The sequence below is a fragment of the Mesocricetus auratus genome, unplaced genomic scaffold (assembly GCF_017639785.1).
Source record: "Mesocricetus auratus isolate SY011 unplaced genomic scaffold, BCM_Maur_2.0 Super-Scaffold_100006, whole genome shotgun sequence".
Lineage (NCBI taxonomy): Eukaryota > Metazoa > Chordata > Mammalia > Rodentia > Cricetidae > Mesocricetus > Mesocricetus auratus.
The window spans coordinates 49,893,771-49,919,557 of NW_024429190.1; the positions used below are offsets into that span (position 1 = coordinate 49,893,771).

At 37.0% G+C, this 25,787-nt stretch overlaps 1 protein-coding gene across 2 annotated transcripts in view; it reads right to left on the reverse strand.

Annotated features, from left to right (window-relative positions):
* LOC101834758 (cytochrome c oxidase subunit 7B, mitochondrial) overlaps positions 1–25,787 on the reverse strand; it is a 101,244-nt gene that overhangs the window by 46,931 nt on the left and 28,526 nt on the right. Inside the window, exons 2-3 of one of the 2 annotated variants that reach the window (XM_021233404.2) lie at positions 17,334–17,395; positions 15,279–15,312 (exon numbers count right to left, since the gene is read on the reverse strand). The gene's annotated coding sequence lies outside the window, so the exon portion shown is untranslated. The remainder of the gene's footprint in view (positions 1–15,278; positions 15,313–17,333; positions 17,396–25,787) is intronic. The other variant, XM_040747163.1, reaches the window with a different exon arrangement.

Consider the following 25,787-nt stretch of genomic DNA (forward strand, 5'->3'; position numbering starts at 1 on the left):
GAACAGGGCATAGCTCTTGGACCCCAGACAGACAGCTGGGAGGCAAGCATGGGTCTGATCCGGACCCCTGAATGTGAGTGTCAGTGAGGAGGCCTGGACAGCCTATGGGGCCCTGAGTAGTGGATCAGTGTTTATCCCTGGAATACAAACAGACATCGTGTGTCCATAGCACAAAGAGGGATGCTCTCTCAGCCTGGACTCTTAGGGGAGTGCCTGGACCCTACCCTGAGTGAAATGACAGACTCTAGATATCACCTGTGTGGAAGGATTTGGCAATAGGGTGGGAGGCTAGGGGGATGAAGGGGAGGTGCGGGAGGAGGGGAGGGAGAGGGAACTGGGATTGACATGTAAAACAAGCTATTTAAAATTAAAATAATAAAAAGAATTAATAAATGGGACCTCCTGAAACTGAATACCTTCGGTAAGGCTAAAGACACAGTCAGCAAGCAAAAAGGTAACCCACAGATTGGGAAAAGATATTCACTAACCCCACATCTGACAGAGAGCTGATCTCCAAATTTTACGAAGAACTCAAGAAGCTATTCCCCAAAACACCAAAGGACCCAATTAAAAAGTGGCATACTGAACAAAATAGAGATCTCTCAATAGAGGAGACTAAAATGGCTGGGAGACACTTGAGAAAGTGCTCAACATCCTTAGCCATTAGGGAAATGCAATTAAAAACAACCCTGAGATATCATCTTACTCCTGTCAGAATGTCTAAAATCAAAAACACCAATGACAGCTCATGCTGGAGAGGATGTGGATAAAGGGGAACACTGGTCCATTGCTGGTGGGGGTGCAAACTTGTACAACCACTTTGGAAAACAGTATGGAGATTCCTCAGGAAAATGGGAATCAGTCTACCACATGGCCCAGCAATTCCACTCTTAGACATATACCCAAAACATGCCCATTCATACTACAAGGATGTCTGTTCCACTAAGATCATAGTAGCATTATTATAATAGTTAGATCCTGGAAGCAACCTAGATGCCCCACAACCAAAGAGTGGATAGAGAAAATGTGGTACATTTACACAATGGAGTACTACTCAGTGGAAAAAAACAATGGAATCTTGAAATTTGCAGGCAAATGGGTGGCACTAGAAGAAACCATCCTGAGTGACGTAACCCAGTCACAAAAAGACAAACATGGCATGTGCTGACTCATATATGGATTTTAGACATGGATCAGGGGAGTGTAAGCCTAGGGACAGTGAATCTGGAAAACAGGGAGGTTCCCAAGAGATATGCATTATACCCCAGAGAAGTGGAAAGAGGCAAGATCTCCTGAGCAGATTGGGAACATGGTGGGGAGAAGAGAGGGAACCAGGAAAAAGAGAGGGAGGTAAGAGGAGGGTAGAAGAAGACATGGGGGAGCAGGAAGGCTGAGTCAGGGTAAGAACAGAGGAGACCAGGATAAGAGATACCATAATAGTTGGAGTCATTATAGCTTTGAGGAAAGGGCTGACACTAGTGAGATTCCCAGAGATGTATAAGGATGACACCAACTGGAAAACTAAGTAATAGTGGAGAGACTACATTAATAGCCCCTACCCAATTTTAAGGTTGGTTACTACCTTATGTAACATCCTAGAACTTTCATCCAGTGACTGATGGAAGCAGAGACAGATACTCATAAACAAACACTGAGCTGACCCCCTGGTACCCAGTAACAGAGATGGGGGAGTGATGAGCAATGCGGTCAAGACCGTGCTGGTGAAACCCACAAAGACAGCTGACTGGACAAGGGGGAGCTCTTGAACCCCAGATTGATGACTTAGAGGCCAACAGGGGACTGATCCAGACTCCATGAATGTAGTGTCAGTGAGGAGGCCTCAGAAATCTCTGGGTCTTTGGGTAGTAGACTAGTGTTCACCATGGCATACAAATTAACTTTTGGGAGCCCATTCCACATGGAGGGATGCTCTCCCAACCTGGACACATGGGGAATGGCCTAGGTTCTTCCCTGTATGAAATAACAGACTCTGGATATCCCCCGAAGGAGGCCTTACCCTCCCTGAGAGATGATGTGGGGATTGGGCTGGTGGAGGGAGAAGTGGGGAGCTGGGATTGAACCATGCATGTTTCCAATTTAAATAAAAAACATACATAAAATTTAAAAAAATAAAAAAAGAAATGTGCTCACTCCCATTCAGTGTCTATTGGGATGACATACACAGAATTAATCATCTATATGAAAATGTATCACAGAAAGCATATCAGTCTTTGGTTCCCTACACACAGCAAACCACTTCAGGCATAGCCGTGCTGGAAACAGCCTGCTCTTTGTTTAATAACTATTTAGGGGTCTCTTCTTTTCTATGAGGACTCATAAATTCATAGGAAATAACAGAGTAAACTGAGGAACATGTTGAAAATTACACCAAAGAGAATTCATTCTCTTTAAACACACAGAGAGAGAGAGGGGGGGGAGAGGGAGAGAGAGAGAGAGAGAGAGAGAGAGAGAGAGAGAGAGAGAGAGAGAGAGAAGGAGGGAGAGAGAGAGAAGGAGGGAGAGAGAGAGAGAGTTGGGATAGCATTGACCTACTTTAGACTGAATTCACTATTCCATAAGAGCACATAGAACTAAAGTTTTTCATGAACCCCCCTCAAAACAAACAGAACATTAACTATGTTGAATCTGTTAACAATCTAGGCTTAAAGCAACAGTACTAGTATGCAATTCAATAAAAATAAAGGCTTTATAAAAAATGTGTTTGGTCATATAAGAACAAAGTTTAGAATATGCTAGAATCAGTGCCCCTTTTATGTTAAACAAATCATTTTATTTCTTTCGGCATAGAGTTTCCTAGTATTCACTACTATGATAGGGGGAAAGATGCTAAACAGAATAGTGTCAACAATATGATTCTGAGGTGTTACTCAAATTCACAAGCAAAATAATAATCACTAACGCATAGACATTGTCAATGTCAAGGGCTAAATATCATAATGGACTATTAACTTATAGTAAAAGAAATTCTAGGAGGCCATGTCAAATACTTCTTACATTTCCCAAAGAATGGCCAAGAGTTTAGTTGTATTTTAGATAGTCAAAACTGAGAGAGAACAATGGAAAGAAACTAAAATACAGCATAAAACTACAAGAAAATCTCAGAGACAAGGAGGAAAAAAACAATATAGATTTAAATTGAGGAAACAATGAAACATGAAGCAGAATAGAAATTTCCATTTGTATTTTTTCTCCTTCCTCTATCCTGCATGAATACTTGCCCATCACTGGCACAAAAATAATAATCAATGTGACAGAGAAACAGAAGAACTGACTAAATTTTTAAAAACACATGACTCCATAATTAAAATTTTATTTTTAAAATTGCCTTCTCTTATATCAGTGTTTAAAAGAAGTACATGTTTCACAAGTCTGAAAATTTACAAAGACAGACATTTTCCCATATTAATTCTTATAAAAAAATAACTGATACCATTTATTTGGGTAATTAATTAAAACACAATAAGGAAAATATTCATGGACGCAGGCATGCATTATTACATAACTTAATATACCAATAAGTTAAAAAAAAGGACAGAAATGTAAAGGCCTAGAAAGAGTCCTTAGTTCTGTTCTCCATCCAAATAAATGCAGAGGTCTTTGCAATTTTGGCAACATGAACGTGTTTCCAAACACATAGTGAGCAAATGTTAATTCAGGTTGAAGACATTAACTTGATGAGTCTGAGGTATTTCTTGAAGTACTTAATGTACATGTGTGTATATGATAGAATATAGACATATATGAAAATTTTTAAATCTATTTTTGAATTTAATTATGTTGAGCTGTTTTAAAAATTGGTGTTGGAGTTGAAGGCTTGAGTCTCATAAGAATGTCTAATGAATTTCAACTTGTAATTAAGAATGAATTTTCAACCATTTATAAAATGGCTTCCTATTTTATAATTAGTATTAATAAGAGATAGCATTCTCAGCATTGACAATTATGAAATAAAAATAGTAATCAACTCTGAAAAAAAATTAAAGATGCTCTGCATCCTGTGGTAGCAAATATTCAGGAAAGATATACTTCTATGTGTGGGAAATGCTTATGTGAGCATGTTTGCCTGTGTGTAAACACATGGAAAGGCTGGAAGACATCAGACTGGCAGGTCCAAAATATGGGAGGAAATAATTTTCAGACAAGAATATTACATGAAGTAAAATAACTTCCTCAGAAGTAAAGTCGGTGGCAGTGGGGAGACAACACATTGGGTAAAATACTGTAGGATCTTGAGAACCTAAGTTCAGGTCCCTAGAATCCATGTAATAAAAAAATAGACAAGTGTGGCAGCAGCATTATGTCTATTTATAATTCTAGTGCTAAGAATGCAGATCTGGGTAACCCCAGTTCAGGGCTTATTAACCAACCTATTATAGTTGGCACCGCAGATTCAAATATAAGATATTACAACTATAAGATAGAGCACTAGAAGAAAACACTATAAATAGGCCTCCTGCCTCCACAAGTGTGTGCATCCTCCCATATACAAGCATACACACACACACGCAAAAACACAAACACACACAAATTGTGATTGGCTTTACAAAATAGTTATTTGTAGTTTATCTACCATAAAAGGAATGCTAAAAAAGAAAGACTTGGGAACTAATAAAAAATGATACCAAATAGTAACCTGGAACCGGGATACCACAGGAACAAAGAGTACAAGAAGATAGTGGTACATAACATAGATAACAGACATGTTAGCGTGTACTTGTATATATTTGTGTTTATTTTTTTATTTCATTTACTAGGTTAATGAAGTGCACGCAGTGATGGCTCCATTTATCTGATATTCAAGAAGAAGCAGAAATAATCTTTAGTGACACAAAACAAATGCTAGTAACCTAGGGGTAGTGAGAAAGGAAAAACCAATTGTAAAAGATCAGAAAGAAAACTTTAGGGTATGAAAGGAACTCTGTTTTGATTGCATGTATGAGTACACAGACATATTTATCTGTCAAAACTCATCAAAATATACTTAACATGCTTATATTTAATAAACATCAGTTTATTAAACTTATCTCAGGAAACAAGTAAGCTAGTAAAAACTTAAATTTAATGAAAAATTTCTTTTCAAACAAGAGTACTGAGTTCAGAGAGACATGAAAAGCAGGAAGAGAGATCTGCAATGTCTTAAACTAACAAGATACTAATCTAGATGAAACAAAAAATTCCTTAAACATCAAAAGACAGGAAACTCAACAGAAAGACTGAACAAAAGCTGCATATGTGGAAAGGAGTCTCACTCTCACTATTAATGCAAGAAGACTTAAAATTACTATTTTTAAAACTGAAAATCAGAAAGTTAGATAAAACTCTTATTAGAAAACATAATGGTGAATTAAGCTATAAGACTGCTAGACAATGGGTTCAACAATCTTGCAAAATGTGGAAAAACCGTATGTGTATATTACCTACAAAATAATCTTATAATACTAAGTGTCAAGCATAGAAGATAAGAGAATATAACAGATGAAGAATATAGAATTCAATGCAGGAGTCAAAAATAATAAAATTAAGTCCATGTAAAACAAACTAATAAATTAAAAAAAGTTGAATCAGAAACTTATTAAAAATGACAACTAAATGTAATTTTTATAAATTATAAATGTTTTAACACACACTAAAATACAAAGTAATACCATGTATTCTTCAAAGAAATGCTTAACTGAAAGTCTCATCCCTGAGTACTGGTAGAGAGGAATGTTAATAGGAATGAGGAATTAATTTGAAAAAATACAGAAAGATTAATGGGGGATGAGTTTTGCAAAGTGAAATGTGATTAGTTCAGCCAATAAAATTTAAAAGTATATAAATTCCTGTTTAGCACATTGATAAGCTTGCCAATATTCTGAGTTTTGAGGTTACAGAAGTTCAAGCCAGTCCAACTGGCTTCACTTGGTCTTCCTCCTCCCTCCCCATTCCAGATGTAGAACTCTCAGATACCCTGCACTGGAATGAAAGCTAGAACAGAAGGATCTCAGCATATGCTTCAGATTGCCATCTATTGCATATCAAATTGGATTCAGCATTCCATGTGCCACTTCAAAGTCTCATTGCATCGTTACTTTTTCCCCTCCAAAGAGAATTTAATTTTCATGGTAAGTGTCATACTGTCAAGATCTATCTTGTTTTAAATAGAAAAGTATGTCAAGAATCATGGTTCAGTTCAGTTGAATATAATGAAGAAATAATCTTTCTTATTTTATATCTGTCAGTTGTTGACCATGATGGAATTACATCATATACTGGCTCAGAACAATCTACTTAACAAAAGCCCTGGAGATCTAATTTCTACTTCAGTTTGCACCCACTTTGACAACACTAACTGATAAATTTCTTCCCATGTTCAATTTTCTCAATAAAAATACTGTTAGTAACAACTATTTCCAGAGAATATCAGAAAATTCTTTGGCACAGAAGATAATACATTAATAGGTCTACAATAGAACTAGAGAAGATCCAGAAAGGAAAACAGCACAGGTTGCCTCTCACTGGAGGCTTGTAGCTCTAAATCTTTAGATATGAGTAAAGACTATATATTCTGAAACAAATTAAGGGATTGGGAAAATAACAAGAGATCATTGCTAGGGGCATGGGCGCATAATAAACAGGGGAATAGTGGTGTACAGAGATCTGATGGGGACATGGGATAAATAGGGGTAGGGACTCTAATAAGGAGGAGGAGAGAGATAAAGAAGAAAAGAGGCAAAACAACCATAAGGAAGTCTTTTAAAAAGTCATAAGAAATCAAACTCTTAACTATTTATCTAAAGTTGTGGTTTTTAAAGAAAATGACCCCCATAGATCCCCATGGAGTGGCACTATTAGGAGGCATAGCCTTGTTGGAGTAGGTGTGGCCTTGTTAGTGTGTCACTATGGCTGAGTTCTGAAGTTTCAGAAGCTCAAGGCCATCCTAGTGATTTTCCTCCTCTCTGCCAATTACAGATGTGGACCTCTCAGTTACCTTTGCAGTACCTCATCTAACTGCATACCACTATGCTTCCCACCATGACAATAATGGACTAAACTTCTGAGCCTGTGAGAAAACCCCAATTAAATGTTTTCCTTCATAAGAGATGCCATGGTCATCGTGTCTCTTCACAGCAATAGAAACCCCAACTAAGATAGTCAGTATATAAACAAATATATAATTTAAGTAAAAGTTTCCCATTTGGGCTGACAATGATCCCTCCAAAAGTCAAAGAAATTTCTAACAAAACCCCAACACTGGGCATGAGAAGCCTTGTTTCTAATTGTTGCTCAGAGTTGTCCAAGAAATTCCTAAAACATTGGAGAAGGCTATTGCTATTGCCCTTAGCTGCCCCCCTCCCACCCCTCACAACTGGGATGAAACGAAGTACCTATTGCTGAATGCATCATACACTTTAAATACAGGGACCAAAGCCACTGAGTTGGAAGTGACCCGAAAGCTTCCTACTCAATGACTGGATTTCATGGTACCAGAAGGTACCACAACAGTCCTACCAAACTATGATGCTTATGAACCACACCAATGACCAGAATGGCACATTAACTGTGAGGCTACAGTTGTGGAACAAAGATGTTAGCAGTAGCCAACTCTTTGCTTGTACTTAAGACTATTCAACAAGAGGAAGAATATGCATGGTATTGGAAACCTAGAAAACTACCCAAGGATAGTGAAGTCATGAGTCTTGAAGAACCTACAATTCCCACCTTACTAAGCCAGCATAATCCCTAACTACATTCTAAGCATTTGTCCTTATACCGACAGCTAAGTGTAGTTCTCACCAATCATCAAGGAAACTTCTTTTTCAAAATACAGAGATCATCACCAAATAAATAAATAAATAAGGATGAATAGATAGATAGGTAGATAGGTAGATAGGTAGGTAGAATGAGAATAGATAGATAGATAGATAGATAGATAGATAGAAAGATAAGATAGATGAAATGGAGTGTTGTGGATTCCAGTCAAAATGAATACATGTAAAACAATTCATGCATCTAAAGAACAGGAATGCTGAGAGTGGGAGAATTCCAAAAAAATTGTTTCTCCACTATCAAATTACCAGTCCATTAAAAAAATCATATGAATAACATTATATCCAGTGAACAGAGGAAAGAGAAGAGGAAATTATTATATTACAATTTCAAACAGTCGAAGAAGTAATTCTTAAAAGCCCTAAGAAAAGCAATATATTATAACTGAAATTTCATAAGAAAATGAAGAAATTATTACTAAAGAAGAGCAGGTTTAGGCACAGTCGCACATGTATTATTTTAATTTCTATTGCTGTGATAAAAAAACACCAAAGCAATTAGGAGAGGAAAAGGTTTATTTTATCTTATGGCTCACAGTCCATCACCCAGGGAAGTCAGGGCAGAAACTCAAGACAGGATCTGAGGCAGAGACCATGGAGGAGAACTATTTGTTATAACACATGAAACTAACTACCCAGAGGTGGCACTGCTCACAGAGATCTGCGCATTCCCACATGCATCAGTAATTAAGGAAAAGTTCCACTTGCTTGTTTGCAAGACAATCTAGTGGGAGATTTTTCTCCATTTAGATTCCCTCTTGTAAAGACTCAGCTTGTCTTAAATGACATTAAACCAAGATGACACAGTGGCTATAATTATAGCATTTGAAGGAAGACTGCCCGAAGTTTGAGGTCAGTCTAGTCTACACAGCTAGAGTTCTAGACCAGCCAGGGACACATGGCAAGGTCCTGTCTCATAAAGCCAAATGAAATACAACAGCAACAACAACAAAAAGAATTGAAAAGAAGTAAAAATGGGCCGGGCGTTGGTGGCGCATGCCTTTAATCCCAGCTCTCGTGAGGCAGAGACAGGCGGATCACTGTGAGTTCCAGACCAGCCTGTTCTACAGAGTGAGTTCCAGGACAGGCTCCAAAACAATACAGAGAAACCCTGTCTCGAAAAACCAAAAAAAAAAAAAAAAAGTAAAAATGGAGTAAGAGTAGGAAGTAACACCTGCACTGAATTTAGAGAATTCTGACATTCTGAGATGTAGAGAGAAATATAAAAAAAAAGACAAAAACAGAAAATGAAGAGTGGTGAACGGTTCTTATTGTTAAATATTACAGCTTAGGAGTCTTATAAATAATGCTGAAAATGAATTTGAAGGTCAGATCATAGACAAAGAAACTGAATGCCATTATATTATATCCAAGTAAAAGTACTGTACATGACAACCAAGCATGGAATATTAATCAGTAGCATGGGGTGAGTGTGAAGAAATGGAATTAAATCAGAAGATTGCTTAGGAATTTATGGCAAAGGTCCTGAAATAGAACCTGCTATTAACTTGCTAAATGGTCATTGTTATGATAAAGTACAAGGGGAACCTTTGAGAATTCCATGGCAGGTGGAGGGACAAACATGCAAGGCAGATGAAGCTTAACTGCGACCTTTTATTAGAAAGGGAAAGGGAGGGAGAGGGAAAGAGAAAAATGGGAAAAGAGGCACAGAGACAGAGACAGAGAGAGGACAGAAGAGAAGAGGAAGATAGGAAAAGTCCTGGCAGGAAAGACAGCAAGAAAGAGAGGAGCAGGAAAGAGACTGGGAAAAAGAGAGCCTAAGTAGGGTGATGGTCTTTCTTTTAAAGGGGTCCTTTGCACCTGAGTGCAGAAAATGCAACCAAGGAACCCTGGACTGACCAAGGTACTACCTGAATGCATTCTGCCAATTGACAGGGTCAGGGCAATGTAATATCTGAATCCTCACAGCCATCCTAGCAAATTGTCTTCTATTTATGCTTATACCCGCATTCTCTACTCTCTGGTCAGAGAAGTTTTTTGCAGTAGGCAACAGTCAATGGAGGGTTGGATAATTAGTCTAATTGGTGAGACTGAGAAACCGAGTGTTCAAACCTAACCAGGATATCTATATTAAACTTGTCCCCCACCAAGGTTTGGAAAGAAAATACCATAGAAGAGAGAAGGTAGAAAGAACATAGGAGCTAGCAGATAGGAAGAAGTGCTGGGAAACACGGCAGGGCTATGACATTCATTAACTAATATAGCAGATGGGATGGCCTGTGTCCATTTGTTAGGTTTTGGTTTTCATTATAGAAATAGGTAATATGTATGAAACATAGTTTAGAAAAATGGATATATAAATTACTCTAACATGAAAAGAGTCTTGGTGATAATAAAATAAATCATGAGCACACTCAGGATATCCTATATTTTAGAAACAGATTTGACAATGCACTGTAGTGATGAGGATCACATTAAGAAATGGGCACTATTCTTCACTGCTATAATCAAAACAAAGGACAATTGAAAACTCCATCGACACTACAGATACATGTAGCTTTTACACTGATGCAAAACAGCATGCGGGAAGGAAGGTTTATAATTTTGTTTAAAAATTAGTAAATTCAGTATTTCATAGTCTGTAAAGAGCATAGGATGATAACTGCTTCTAAAGACATCAAAAAAGTACAATAGCTGTGAGATTCAGTTCTACATTTTAGTCTCTCTGAATTTTCAGCAAGGTTGGTTTTATACCACAAACAACTATCAGTTTCTCTATCAGACCCTTGTGCCCATGCATCAAAGCATAACGCAGTCCATTAACCCTAGGCGGCATCAATGTATAGGCTATGTTGTGATTATTGCATGTCTCCATGCTTTATTGGTATTCACAGTTTCTTCCAATGCAAAGCTCTATGCATACTGGAGACTTATTATTCAAACATAAACCACTGGCAACTTTCCTCTTATTCATCTTCCAGTTATACCCAGTACATCAGAAGAAATGAAAATGTGCTCAAATTTCATTCTGTAATTTATCACAAGACCCAAGAATTCTAAGCAGCAGGTAGCCCAACTCCAGAATTTCCTCTTGATATTCATTTTGCTTTTGCTGGGATTCTTCTGCATACAAACTCTGCACCAAAGCAAACAACCAACAAGCAACCATCTCAAGATCAAGAGCTGAAATCAATGCACATGTCCCCGGACCTGATTTTGATTTGGTACTTTAAGCATTGAATGTCTCTTTCTGTACACTGACACATTATAATTTTTATGTCTTGAAGTCCTTGTTTCATTTTAGCTCCTTTGAACCTCTTTGGGTTTATAAATAGGGTCCTTATTATGGTCTGCATCTGGCTTCCCTCAAAGACTTTTCCAAAAGCCCTGGAGTAGAGCGGCCTATTTTTGTGCTCTCTTGAGGAGTCTTGTTCCCTAGTTCTCCCTCTCTGTAGTTTGTTCCAGGCTGTTGGCTGCCTGATGTTTTGATGCCTCTGTCCATTAACTAACTCTTGCCTTTCAACAACTGAGCTTCAGTGTCTTATTTACTGCCTCCCTCCTTTCAGCTTCTGGCTTACTACTTCAGTCTGTGTGTCAACAGAATCCCTGGCAACTTCCTGGCTCAGTCTCTGCCCCTTCTGCAGATTGCTCTCTCCAATTCAGCTTTCCAAAAACAGCTATTCAGTAGCTCCAAGGGGGGAGGATTTTATCCTTAGTTTCGTAGTCTGTGCTCATTTTCATGATTATTAAGAGGCAAAAGACTGACACTTTTAGATAAATGACTACCTACATAGTGACACATAAAGGTTTAAGAAAGAGGTTCTGCCCCTGAAGGCTGATATCTCTCAGAACAGACTCATTTCCCACTTTTACAACATGTGCTCTTTCTAGGGATTCCCTGGCCAAATGGATATATTCTTGTCTGTTTATCTTTAGGTTTCCTTCATGGGCACAGTGTGAGGCTATCTCACATGGCATTGCGTATTGTAATTCATTTTATAATTTTGTGCCCTCTTAAGATCAAAACACATCTGTACAGCAGTGATGCTTAAATCTTACTGCTTAAAACAAGAATACCACAGCAACAGGACCCAATATGTGGTTTGTGAATTTAAAAATACACAATTAAAAGGCATATTACTATTAAGTTATCAATTAGGGGACTATGAAACAGAAAACTCTAAAAACAATTGTATATATACTCAACACAATGATTCTACAAGGAAAAGCATTCAAGAATACCAGTATTCAAGTCTGAACAAATCCCAGCCATTCTTTCCCTCAAAGCTACAGAAGAGCTGTTCTAGTTTGTCATCACCTGTACTTTCCAGGAATGAAGGATGAGTAAGAGGGCAGAATAAAGATAAGATAAAAAAATTATACAAATAAACCAGGATTTTCTTAGAAATCTCATCACATTTTAGATGTCTCACAAGATGAAATGATAGATTGTCTCTCCAGAAAATGAGTTTGTGGGTTGTTTATTGAATAGAGCACTAACGGCTAACTAATTGGAAGAGTTGATATAGATGAAGCAGACTACATGAAGTCAGGTAATAGCTGCTAAGGTCTCCAGCTGTATGAGTGAGCATGAGCATTCCTTTCAATCTACCAGCTTCAATCCTGATTGAAGGTATGGGTTTCATGAGAACCCTAACATGACACCTCTCTAATTTTTATTAAATATTTTCTTGGACTTCACAAATACTGTTTTTTTTTTGTTTGTTTGTTTGTTTTTTAACAAGACAGGGTTTCTCTGTATTGTTTTGGAGGCTATCGGTCCAGCCCGGCCTCGAACTCACAGAGATCCGCCTGCCTCTGCCTCCCGAGTGCTGGGATTAAAGGCGTGCGCCACCACTGCCCGGCTACAAATACTGTTTTTCTTGAACACTGTCTATATTATCCCTGGCACAGAGATTCAATTGGTGACATAACACTTGCCTTTCAAGCTATACCCTGTGTCCTAGTTAAAGATATTATTACTGTAATTAAACGCCATGAGAAAAAGCAAGTTGACAGGGAAAGGGTTGATTTGGCTTACAGTTCCATACCACTGTTCATCACTAAAGAAGCTAGGACAGCCCTGTCTCGTAAAACCAAAAAAAAAAAAACAAAAAACAAAAAAAAACAAAAAAACAAAACAAAAAAAAAAAAAACAGGGAAGAACCTGGAGGCAGGAGTTGTTACAGAAGCCATAAGGAGTACCTGCTACTGGCTTGCTCCTCATGGCTTGCTCAGCTTGCTTTCTTACAAAATCCATGACCACCTGCCCAGGGTGGCCCCAGCTACAATGGGTCAAACCCTCCCATATCAATCAAAAATTAAGAAAATAACCTGCAAGCTTGTCTACAGCCAATCTTATGGAGGACGTTCCCTTCTGTCCAATGACTGTGGCTTGTGTGAAGTTGACATAAAATTCATCAGCACACTTATTGAGCTGAATTTACAAAATAAAATCAAGATATTATGTGGCCACTGAAGAGGTACTAAGCCAGGGCATGTGTTGTGTGCTATTGGGACTTCAGTATGGAAAAGAGCATCATATAAGGTGCAAGTTAAGATGAAAAGGACTCACCAAATGAAGTTATATAGAAGGGCATTTGTATATGAAGGCATAGAGAAGGTGAGAGGGGAAACATTCTGGTATTTGTAAATGTTTCAGTGAACGACAAAACAAAGTTCAAGAGCATACACAACGATAATGAGATAAGCTAGGAGCAAAGTAAGCAAGAAGAAAGACAAAAGACACTGACACATTTTAAATGATTATTAATTACATGCTCTAGGGAAATTAGTCTAGTACCAGTGGGTACAATTAATTGGTAAGAGGTAAAACCAGAGACAGGGAATTCAATGAAGGAACTCTCCTCTAATTGTCTAACATAAAGTTATAAACTAAAACAGTAGTACCAGAGGATTTGAAAATGCAAAGACTGATCTCATAGATATTAAGCAAGTTCAAAATTAAAAAGCTTATTAGCCAGGTACTCTTGAGCAGGGAACAAAGGAAGCCTGCATGCTGTGAGCAGAAATGAAGATAAAAATTTACCAAAGTTCTTACTTTTTTTCATTAACTCATTGATTCAACATGGTACATTTTGGATAATGTGATATCTTACCCGAGTGCAACATAGCACATACAGCTACTTATACAGTATATTTTACACTTCATTAATTCAGGTCCTGAAACAGTTCAAACACAAAAAAATCAATCTGCCAAAGAGAAGTCGATGACCTATACACACTACTTTTTCTTTAATTATGATCTGATGTGCACATACGTGTATTCTACAACTTGCCTATTGTGAATAGTGTCACATTCAACGTGGATATGCAGGGATCTTTTTGTTGTGCAGATTTTAGTCTTTGGATATATGCCCCTAACTGAGATAACTGGGTCATGGTGGTAGATCTTAGTATGGGCAATGATTTTTTTTAAAGACTAACACCTAGGCACAAGAAACAAAAGCAAACAGACAAATACAATTATAACAAACTACAAGGACTTTCCCAAAGTGCAGAAAATACTCAGCAATGTATTTTTTAACTGTCATCAAAGAGCCACTTCCTACAACAAATCTAAAGGACAAAGGAAAAATATGCAACACTAGAATCTGTTAAACAAAAAACAAGCTTGTTCACATCAAGTCTCCATGGTGATCTACTTAGTAACCTTCAAAACTATAATTAATGAAACAATAAAGTCATCATTTTGGCAACTGCAGCAATGAAAAATCTGCTGATAAAATTCAGGAAAAGAATCCTTAAGAAACATCATAGGAGCTTCACAAAGACAATGCAAATACGGGGTTACATAAATAACATACACAAAACTGTATTTACATTCCAATTCCAGAGACAATTAAAAGAAATGCTAAGAAAGAAACAAGCAGTAGTTTATGCATATTCTATATCCTGCTTTTCTATTATCTATAAAGGTGCATCCCTTCCTGCTGCCTCAGGTTTGAGAAAGCTTCACTGAAGAATAAGTTCCCAAAGTAATTCCAGTTTACCAGTGAAAGCAAACATCTTGGAGGATCCCCTTAGTCTTTCCAAAATCCTGATCTCATCTGTTTGTCTGTTATGGTATTGCTAGTCCTTAAGGACAATAACATCAATAGATGTAGTTACCAATGTGTGCAATCAAATTAATGATACAATATTGTGGTTATATGCCTATAACCTGTTCTGAAGAGTTGAATAGGGTCTGTACTTCCCCACCCAGGAGTTTTATAATAGTACCTGCTTCAAAGAAGTGTTGTGGAAAGAAATGTTCACTCCACCTAAGTCTGACACAGAGGGAGTTTGAATTATACAGTGCATATTAACAATGTCCAGGGAGATGTTTCTGCATTTTACTTGAGAGATGAGATAAAACCTAAGAGTCACTGATCTGTCCAACATCATTATTGATTTCTATAGTAAATATGAAAACAAGGATTCAAGCATAGTTATTCAACAAAACAGGGACTAATGTAAGTACTGTACCTGGCTGCTGGCTTCAAAATGACAAGACAGGAATCTGCAAAAGAAAACATTATCCCTGGCACACAAATAGATTTTGGGTGCCCATCCCACAATGAAAGATGCTCTCTCAGCCTGGACTCTTGGGGGAAGGCCTAGGCCCTGCCCTGGATGAAGTGACAGACTATGGACAACCCCCATGGAGGACCTCACACTCCCTGGGGAAAGGAGTGGGGATTGGGGGAGGGGTGATGGGGGTTGGTGGGAGGGCATGGGAGGAGGAGAGGGAGCTGGGATCGACATGTGAAGCAACCTTGTTTCTAATTTAAATTTAAAAATAAAAAGAAAGAGAGGAAGGAAGGAAGGGAAGGAGGGAGGGAGGGAGGGAGGGATGGAGAAAGGGAAAGAGGGAGGGAGGGAGGGGAGGAGGGAGGAAGGGAGGGAAAGAGGGAGGAAGCAAACAAAAACAATTACAACTTAATACAGTAACCCTACAAACATTGCATTGAGAACACAAAACATTCAGGAAATTATTTAAATAATCAATAGCATTTAGTCTAGGAAAGTAAGAATAGGAGAAAGTAACTACTATTATCAAATTTACAGTCATATATTTTAAAATACTATACGCAATTTAAGGTCACAAGGACTATTTAAATACTTTTAAAAGATTTTTAGGAAAACAAATACAAAGAAGACTATCAGTTATAAATAAATACTCTGCTGGTCTTGACTGAGAGTATTTGATAAGAAGTTCTTACTGGGTGGCAGGGAAAAGAAAGCTAAGATCCCTGGACATGATACAAACATGAAGAGTGTTTTCATTTCAAGTTCAGTGGCTATAAGGGAGCAGCAGGCTTCTGAGGAAGTCTCAAGATTTGTGTCTTTTTCACATGATGAACTATTACTTTTTTTAAGAAAAACAAACTCAATAATTGAGTTGTCTTGTTTAATTATTAAAGTGCCCATGAATTTAACAAGAAGGAATTATTCACAGCAGTTTACCATAACAAGGTTATTACCACCAAAACCCATATATACCTCTGTAATAATTAATATCAGTATATATAATTATATAATTTCACAATTACTAAATGACATATTAATATGAGATGAAGAACTTCAGCAATCAAATATCCTCATATTATGCTTCTAAACTGATCCTAGATATGAGCAGGGATAAGCACCAGAAAAACATCACTGCCATTTGTGGAAAGTTACCCGCTATATATATGCTGGTCAACCTAGCATAAAAAGAAGGCTCATCACTAGCCAACAGCAAAATGAGATCTAAAAAAAATATGTAAATTTCACATAAACATATGATTATACAGTCACACCAGGGGGCGCTCTTAACACTAAAATGATGGACGATGTATTCTAAAACACTTGGTGGTCTCAGCTGGTCAAAAGAAAGATTTCTTTTTCTAACTATGTACTACATACAACAAATGCTTATCTCTTGTATGTGTTTGCTGACAAGACACACATTTTCTTCTGCTTCCTACTGTTTGTGTGGTTAACACTGTGAGGTTAGTCTATCAAGGAAAACATTTTCTTCTGATAGGAAATGTTTTATTTTGGAAACATTTTGTCAACTTAACTCACATCTGCCTCTTATTCTTCCCATAGTTGGACTGATTCCCATTAACATAAAGAGTGTTGATGAGTGCATACACTTAAAATATGGCACCAATGTAAATTTTATTTCTTACTGAACTCCTTATCAGAGAGTTTAATTCCTTTCAATCCCCCATATAAAAAGGAAGCATGATATGATGTGCGTGTGAGTGACTGAGATTCTCTGTGTGTGTGTGTGTGTGTGTTACTGCTAAGAAAGCACTGTACAACTGTGCTTTATCCTAAACCCATTTTTTACTCTTTATTCTAAGGAAAGCACTGTGCAAACAGCTCCAGCAGACTTGAATTTGTGATCTTCTTATCCAAGTCTTGCCTTGTAGGGGTTACAACCACTGTCAGACCCGGCGGAAGTGGGATGCTAAAGTTATTCAAAATGGAAAATTGTAGTGGCATTCTAATCTTCGCCATTCTAACCCACTCCCCTCATTTTCTCATTACCTGCAGAGTCACGCGAGCCAAGCGCAGATGCTCTCCTCCAAAAGATCTGATGACTCAGCTTCCTAAAAGCACAGAAGAACCAACGTGAGCTTTCAGAGGAACAATAAATGAGGAACAGTCAGTAGATTGTGTCAACACAAAACCATTACATACTACGTACTCCATTAGAATCACATGATTACATAAGAAGGACACCTAATTAAAATAAATGTTATAAAATGACTCAAACTTGGAATGAACGCAAAGTATGGGAAAAGATGAAATCACACCTGTCTGCCTATATTTTTAGGAAAAGGGTTTGTAAGTTTTTCTCAACCCCAGTTGAGAAAACTATTTTATATATAAGCAACCTCTATAAGTAGCATCCACCTGTAGTCAGTTGACATGAAGAATTCTGGCTGAGGTCCACTTGCTATATTGATGTGAATTTAGGAAACAGTAGTAATACTTTTTACAGTTTGTACCCCAAAACCAAGTCAATAACACCTCAAAGTAAAATTATAGAAAGGAAACACATACATCTATTTAAGATTTAGACTGAATACACATGGATTGTAGGAAGTCTTATCCCACAAGGCAGACTCTCACATGGTTTTGGAGCATGTGTAGCAACAAAAAAGAAACAAAAAAGAACATGGAACAAATAGGAGACAGGCCACAGAGATGAAAACTCTGTAGAAAAGAACAGAAAACTGCCATTACTTACTTTATGTCCTTGGTTTTGGAATAAAAGTTCTGAGAGATTCAACAAAGTACATACAGCCTTGTTTGAAGAAAACCAACACCTAACAGAATATAATCTGACAGACAAAAGCTGCGAGTCCCCATGAAAAGCAAAATTCGAGCAGTGATCCTGGGGTTCTCTGTGGCCAATCTTAGAAGCAGGTCTGGAATTAGTTTCAAGAAAGGAAGAAATCAGTCAGTCTCCATTAGGGCTGGAATAGAGAGGCAAGTGTTACCTAGTAACCGGAAGTGACATTTCAGTTGATGACAGGGACACAAGCCAAGAGGTAAGAAATAAGAAGTCTGAATAAATTATACTTCTGCAAGAAGTTAAGATTCTAAGATTTAAGCAAAGGGCTAAAGACCCAAAGATGAGAGTGACTACATTCACCCACTCACACACCTGCTCGCTCATTTAATAATATTAAAGGAATACCTATGTATGTTCCAGGTACACACTTAATGTTTTAGAATAGAAGAAGCAACGAAACATAGATCCCTGCATTCATGAAATTCACATTCTTGCAGGGAACAGGGATCCTAAACAAGATCTAGTATGATATCAGATTTGTAAGATGTTTAAATGTCATGACAAAGGAGAGGAGAGTCAAGCCTTGTGAGGGTAATTTGAAATAAAGAACAGGAAAAGCAGAGTAAGAACGCTTTTAGATCTCCTTTCCCACATAGAGAAAAAGGCCTCAAGTAACAGGAAAGGGCCCAAAAAGTGGAAGTGTGCTTCATCTACTTAAAGGATAGCAAGTTAGCAAGTGTTTGGAATGGAATACAAAATTTTCAAAAAGAAAAAAAGAATAGAATATGTAGTTGTTTTGCAGAGAATAAAGCAGGAGGAATTTTGGTGAAAAAGAAATAGTTTGAAAGTAGGTGGGACAAAACTTTATGATAAGTGAATCTGACATGTAAGAGAACACAGAATATGCAATGATACACATGTCTGATTTGAGCAACTGAAAGGAAAGCTGATAATTAGTGGCCCTGAAAATCAGGCAATAGGAAAAACTGATTGAGGAAATATGAGCTATCTAGTAGGTCTACTTTAAAGCCCATGGAATAAGGGAATGAGTGGCAAGAGAGGGGGTAAGGTAGATAACTATCCCTAGTCTTGGAGTGGTCCACTCTTCAACTTCTGATGTGCATACCCCTCATTATTCCCATCTCCTGGAGTGAGGACAAATGGTCCAACTTGTTTATAACCCATAAAATTAGAGAAGCAACAAAATTTCTCCAAATTACACACCATAATTATATAACTTCATTAATATGATAACTTTAGCCTTGCCTGCGTTTTTCTCTCTAGTCAAATTCTGCAAAGCAAATACACATCACGGAACCTGCATGGACAAGAACTAAGGACATCCTCTAGCTGCCACTTTGCAAAGCCACCAGTTTCCACTCAGCCAAACAGCAATCCCTTCCTTCCCATAGCCTTCAGGAAATAAATTCTTCCAGAAATCTGAGCAAGTATGAAAATAAATCTCAAGTTATTCAGATACCATCCCAGTTGCAGATGACAGCCTGAGTGCAGTCATAAAAAAGGATTCAACTGAGTTATGACTAGACTTCTGCTCCATAGAAAGTGAGAGCATAAAATGGGTGTTATTTAAAAACAACAAGTTTATGGTCATTTGCTATGCACCAGTAGAAAGTAATATAAACCCTAGGTGGCTGCAAAATTTAGACACCAGAGAGACATGTAAGACAAAGAAAATGAGGAAGACAGAAAGGCAATGAAGTTAGAGAGAAATTAAGAGAATGTTTTCCAAGAAACAGGTTGCTAGCTTTCTGCAAGAGGCAGATACAAAAAAAAAAAGGATAAGCTGGGCCTGTGGTCTTGCTAGAAGCTGCTAGGTAATAAGCCATTACAGTTTCTGTGACAAACCAGGTCCAGCCACTTACTTCCAGCTTTAGAGTCCTCCTTCCCACTTCCTAGGACAAATGGTGAGAAGAGTTGATATTATATAGGGACTGGTGAAAGCCAGAAAATGTCTGCATTCTTTCTGCTATAGGTGCTCATGCACTAATAAACCTAGCTCTTCCACTGAACACTTTTGCGGCTGATATTCTTGCAATGATGATTTATTCTGCAAACGTTTGGGAAAGTATTGGAGCTTTGTAGTAATCTAGTCAGCTGTTATTTGCTAAAGTAAGTGACATTTAGTCTTATTAAAAGCCTTGGAAGACCCAATTAGTACCGAAGCTGTGACACTTCACTGTTTATAAGGCTTTGAAGGTTGATATTTCAAAACTGGCTAACAACACCAATCATAGTTGGCTCATTTTAATTACTAAGTAGCTATCCTAACCTATTTTTAAACATTTCATTGTGGTGCTACATGCTTAGATTGCCTTGTAATTTATTTTTCAAAAAAAAATCAATAGAAGTCAATCTAGTAACATGTATTATATTCAAGGTTCTGAGCTAACTAGGTCTTGTTCAGTCAAAGTGCTCACTGCTGCTTTCTGTAACATCTAGACTCTGTGTACAAATTTAAACTATTTATAAAGTGCTGTCACATAAACAAAGACTGCTGGGCCCTACAGTGATTAGTATTCAGCATTTATCTAGATTTATCTATGGAGAGCATCCCATTTTCTTACACCAATGAAGATTTATTGAGGACTTCCTCAGTTACATAAAGGCACAAGTTGGATAAAAAGCAGAGAAATATTTAAAGTTGCTTTTTTAAAGAACATCTCAAATGTAACCTTCTACTTCTTCCATATATATAAAATTATAAGGAGTATTTATATTTAATATGCACACCTTTAAAAGGATTTTTCATGTGGTAGTAATACAAATGTCTTTTGCAACATGAGACATACCCTAGGTCTCACTCTATTGTTTAAGGTATAGAGTAAATAAGTTCCTCTGGTTTTACTTCGCTCTCTCTTCATTATCTTAATTTTAATAGTATTTTTTAAACTTACTAATTTGAAACACATCCTGATGTGGAGAAAAAAACTACAAAGAATGTTTTACCTTTCATTCATTTCCCCTAATGTTAACATGTCATATAAAGTATAGGATCTTAACAGTAATACAATATTATTAACTAAAACAGTCCTGATTTGATATTTACTCTGTAAATGGCCTTCTCCCATCCCAAGATTCTTTCCAGGTCCCCATGTTAAATTTAGCTGTTAATTCTCCTTAGCATCATCTGACTTTAGTAGTCTCTGAGTCTTCACATTTATTTCATAACCTAGAAGCATTTTTGTTTGTTTGAGACATGGTTGGCCTCCAGTTCATCATGCCCACTTCTTCACTTACTGAGTCCTAGAGTTATAAGAATGTCTACCCTGTCTTGCTACAAATCCTATTTTGGAAAAGTAGTGACCAGTTAGTATGTAGAACATATTTATTAACTTTCACCAGACCTATTTGGAATTAGAATGAACTAACAAATATTTCATAAGAATACCACAAAAACAGTGTTATAAAGTTCTCAGGAAATCAAACCGAGAGCGTTAATAACAATACTAATGTATATTATTTTCAATGACAGATACCTTGATTGTCTGATTAGGCTGGCATCAGAATTTTCCAAACAATATTGTATTTACTAGGTATACTGAGAAGATACTTTAGTCCATGTACATTTTGTTCTTCCATAACCTTTTTCCAACTAGTTGTAACACACTTCTGAGATTGTCTGCCACATGTATACAGTGCTATTTCACATAACTCTCTATTTTTCTCCTTTAAATTAGCCATTTTCTCTCATGTATCTTATCTGCTCACTTTTTGAATAATTCATTGATACCAATAATGATTCAAACTTACTTTATTTTGCTCTTGATGTTATCATCAAATACTGTTGTTTATTTTGTTGCTTAATTAGTTCCAACTTTGTTCATTAATAGCTTTTTCAGGTTGTCTCCTATACTATTCTAATAAATAATTATCCTTTCATTTCTGCATTTTTTACTTCTAACATTACATGATACTGAAAAAAATAGTCCATAGTTTTCTCATTCAAACCTTAAAATTGACCATTTATCTGAAGAATTCTTTTTTATAATTTTATTTTGATTGGCAATACTTTTGGCAATCTATGACCTATGTACTGGCTATAGTTATTGCTAATGCCTCTGAGATGCTCAAGACATAGCTACCACATACATGCAAAAATATACAAATATTTACACACATTTCATTTTCATAATTTATTACTGAATTTAGATATTTATCTGCAACCATTCCATCCATTCTTGAGACACTTTTGCAGTTATTCAATTTACTGCAGAGCAATGCTATGACATAAGAGCAGAACAGTGAAAATCCTGAGCCACCAAACCTAGTGTAAGGCAATTCTTAGTCTTCTTATATCAAGTCTCACACTGTAGACAAGTGTCTTTCTGTGTACTTTACTTAATGATTTTACTGTCTAAACTGCCTTCAAATATTATGTTGAAATTGATTCAGTGTTCCTAAATACAAAGGGCTAATGGGTGCTTTATGGAGAAAAGATGTAAGTTTTACTCAGGAATGAGCTATATTATTGACAATAAATTCAATATTTTAAAAGTGTGTATTTAAAAAGAAACACACATTTAAAATTGGTTAAAGTCACTGGCAGCTGACAAAAATGTAACCAGAAGCCTGCATATTCTCTCTCTCTCTCTCTCTCTCTCTCTCTCTCTCTCTCTCTCTCTCTCTCTCTCTCTCTCTCTTTCTGTCTCACACACACACACACACACACACTAATCCTGTATTTACTCTCATAGTAATAATTAAGTTTTTGCTAGCTTGGTGTCTTAATGGACTAATCTGCATATATTTTAAAAGCAATGAGTACTCACTGATACATCTAATTCTAGTCAAAGTAATATTGTAAGACTTTTTTAGATATTTCTTAGTTTATATTTCTTTCTTAAATCTGAGAATCTCAGCTCTGCTTATTCAAAATTGATTTGTTGACTGCATTAAACACCTAGAAAATATGTGCATATAAGATGTACACTTGGCTAGCCCATTCTTGTTAGTAGTTTCCAACTGAGATTGCAGCAATTTTGTTTTTCTTCATAGCTGAATAAGATTTCACTGTGCACATGTGCCACATTTTCATTAATAATTCTTCCATTGATAGACATCTAGGCTGGCTCCATTTCCTCACTATGGTGAATAAAGCCAAAATAAACATGGCTGTGCAGTTATCTTTGTTGTAGGGTACATGTCCTTTGGGTATATGTCAAGGAGTAGTAGCGCTGAGTCTTCCAGCGGTTCGTTTTTTAGCTTTCTGAGGACTCTCCACACTGATTTCCAGGAACTGAGTCAGTTTAGACTGCACCAACAATGGAAAACGACTTGTCCTGCTTGCAGCATTTGTCTTGTTTTGTTTATAATAGCTATTCTGATAAAACACAATCTCCGAAGAGGTTTAATACTTTTTCTCTGATGGCTGAAGATGTTGAACACCCTTTCTTAGCAATTTGTGATTCTTCTTTTGAAAAAAATCGATTTAGTTCCACAGATCATGTTTTAATTTATTTTTTAATATGTAGTCTGTTTAGCTCTTTCTATACTCTATGCACTACTTCTGTCAAAGGCACAGCTAGGAAAGGTTTTGTTCCATTTTATCTCTTTATTAATAGTTATCTTTACAGTACAAATGTTTTTTATTAATTTTGTACAGTCTATTTGTCAATTGCTGGTCATTACTTCCTGAGCAACTGGAATCCTTTTCATGAAGTCATTGCCTATGCTTGTATCTTGAAGTGTATGCCTTCTTTAGAGGAGGCTGTAGAACCAGAGGTGAAAATGAAGGGTGGATATACTGAAGGTTACAATTTGCTTTTATGCCAGTACCATGATGTTTTTATAAATATAGCACTATAGAATATCTTAAAATCAGGATGGTGGTACCTCCATTAATTCTTTTATTTATCATAAGTGTTTTTGCATGCTGTTTTATGCATATTTTAATGAAAATTAATATTTTTCCAATTTCTTTGAAGAACTAAGTAGAGTTATGATAAGGATAGTGTTGAATATGCAGATTGTATGTGGTAAGATGGCTATTTTCACAATAGTAATTCTATCAGTTGTTGAGATCTTCCATAGTCTGCTGTCTTCAATTGTTTTCTTCAAATCTTACGGTTTTATTATATAATTCCTTATATTTATCCTGAAATATTTTTAGGCTATGTGATTGAATCCCTAATTCTTCTTTTTTAAAAAGTTTGTTATTTGTTTATTGCAAAACTAGTTCTCTCTCTCTCTCTCTCTCTCTCTGTGTGTGTGTGTGTGTGTGTGTGTGTGTGTGTGTGTGTGTGTGAGCGTGCACGCACGCAAGGGGTTTAGTTATTACTAGCTAGCATTCAGAATCCTGGAAGGTGCTAATCCCATTTCTAGAAGAGAAAAATAAGCTTCAATATTACCCAGATATGATCCTTGCAAGCTACAATTGGCCTGGCAAGATATGCCCAGTGGTGTTACAGTAACATAAATGCTATGGAGTAACCAGCCATTTTCTTAGTGATTCTAAGACCCATTCCATGAGATGGTTCAGGTATTTAAAGGGACCATGAAACTTTAACTAGATAGGTTATTGGTTCTAGAGTGCAGGGGTCTCTGCAACCTCCAGACACCAGAGTAATGATCCACAGGATGCAAAAAGGCAGTTTGGCTCAACACAAATAAGCAAGCAATGTAGGTTCAAACTCAGAGAGTCTGACCCCATGTCAGACATATTTTAGACATATTTAAGCACAGCACAATTTGGTGAAAATTTTCCTGGTAATAATTAACAGAATCCTATGTACATAATAAAGGACAAAGTAAGCTTTAAATGAACGAATGTGACAACATCATAGTTCCTTGTAAAGTGCATGTAACACCTTCCATAAAGATGGGCTCTGTATGTTGACTGATAAAAACAAACAATAAGGGTCTAGGGAGGATCAGGTGTGGTCTTGGTAGATATCTCAAAAATCACCATGTCCACTCCCAGTCTTCTGGGCAGATAACAAGCTTTGCATTCCTTACTTTGAATGGGCAACCCTATGTTAAACATTTAAATTCTTTGAGCACTAGGACCTCGATACCTCTCCACTAAAGAACACAATACTATTTTTCCTTATGGAAAAAAAGTTTTAAAATGACTCATAACGACTTGCTGATATAACCACTGATCAGAGAATCCCTCAACACTCACCATCAAGATTCTTTCTTCTCAGCAGACAGCAACTAACAAAGACCTTCATGTGGTCAACGGAGAACAAAAAACTGTGGAGTAAGTCCTATGTGCACCATTCATATCACACTCCTCCCTCCAAAGTTCACAGATCTTTGCAGAAGAGGCTCAAAGCCAGAGGTGTTGGCAAACATCAAAGAAAGAATGTTTTCCAGACATAACAGTGTAACTGCACATATGACCTCATAGACATTGTGACAGTATGCACAAGACCTGACCCACACAAATTCATCCAGACAAATTCCAAAATCGATGGAAGATAGACATGAAATCCCAATAATAACTGAAGAGCTACTGGTATCTGATATCTTCTGGGAGAGGCAGAGTCATTTTTTCTTTAATGATCTAACTAAATTCAGGGTAGCCCATGCTCCCAGGACTAGGAGGGCAACACAAATCAGACTTGATGGTGTTGCAGACAGAGAAAGAGACAGGAACACTCCAAAGTTTGGCAGGAAGTGATCAGACAGCGCTAATATATATATGAAGCACCCTCCATGCTGTAGAGTGATAGTGC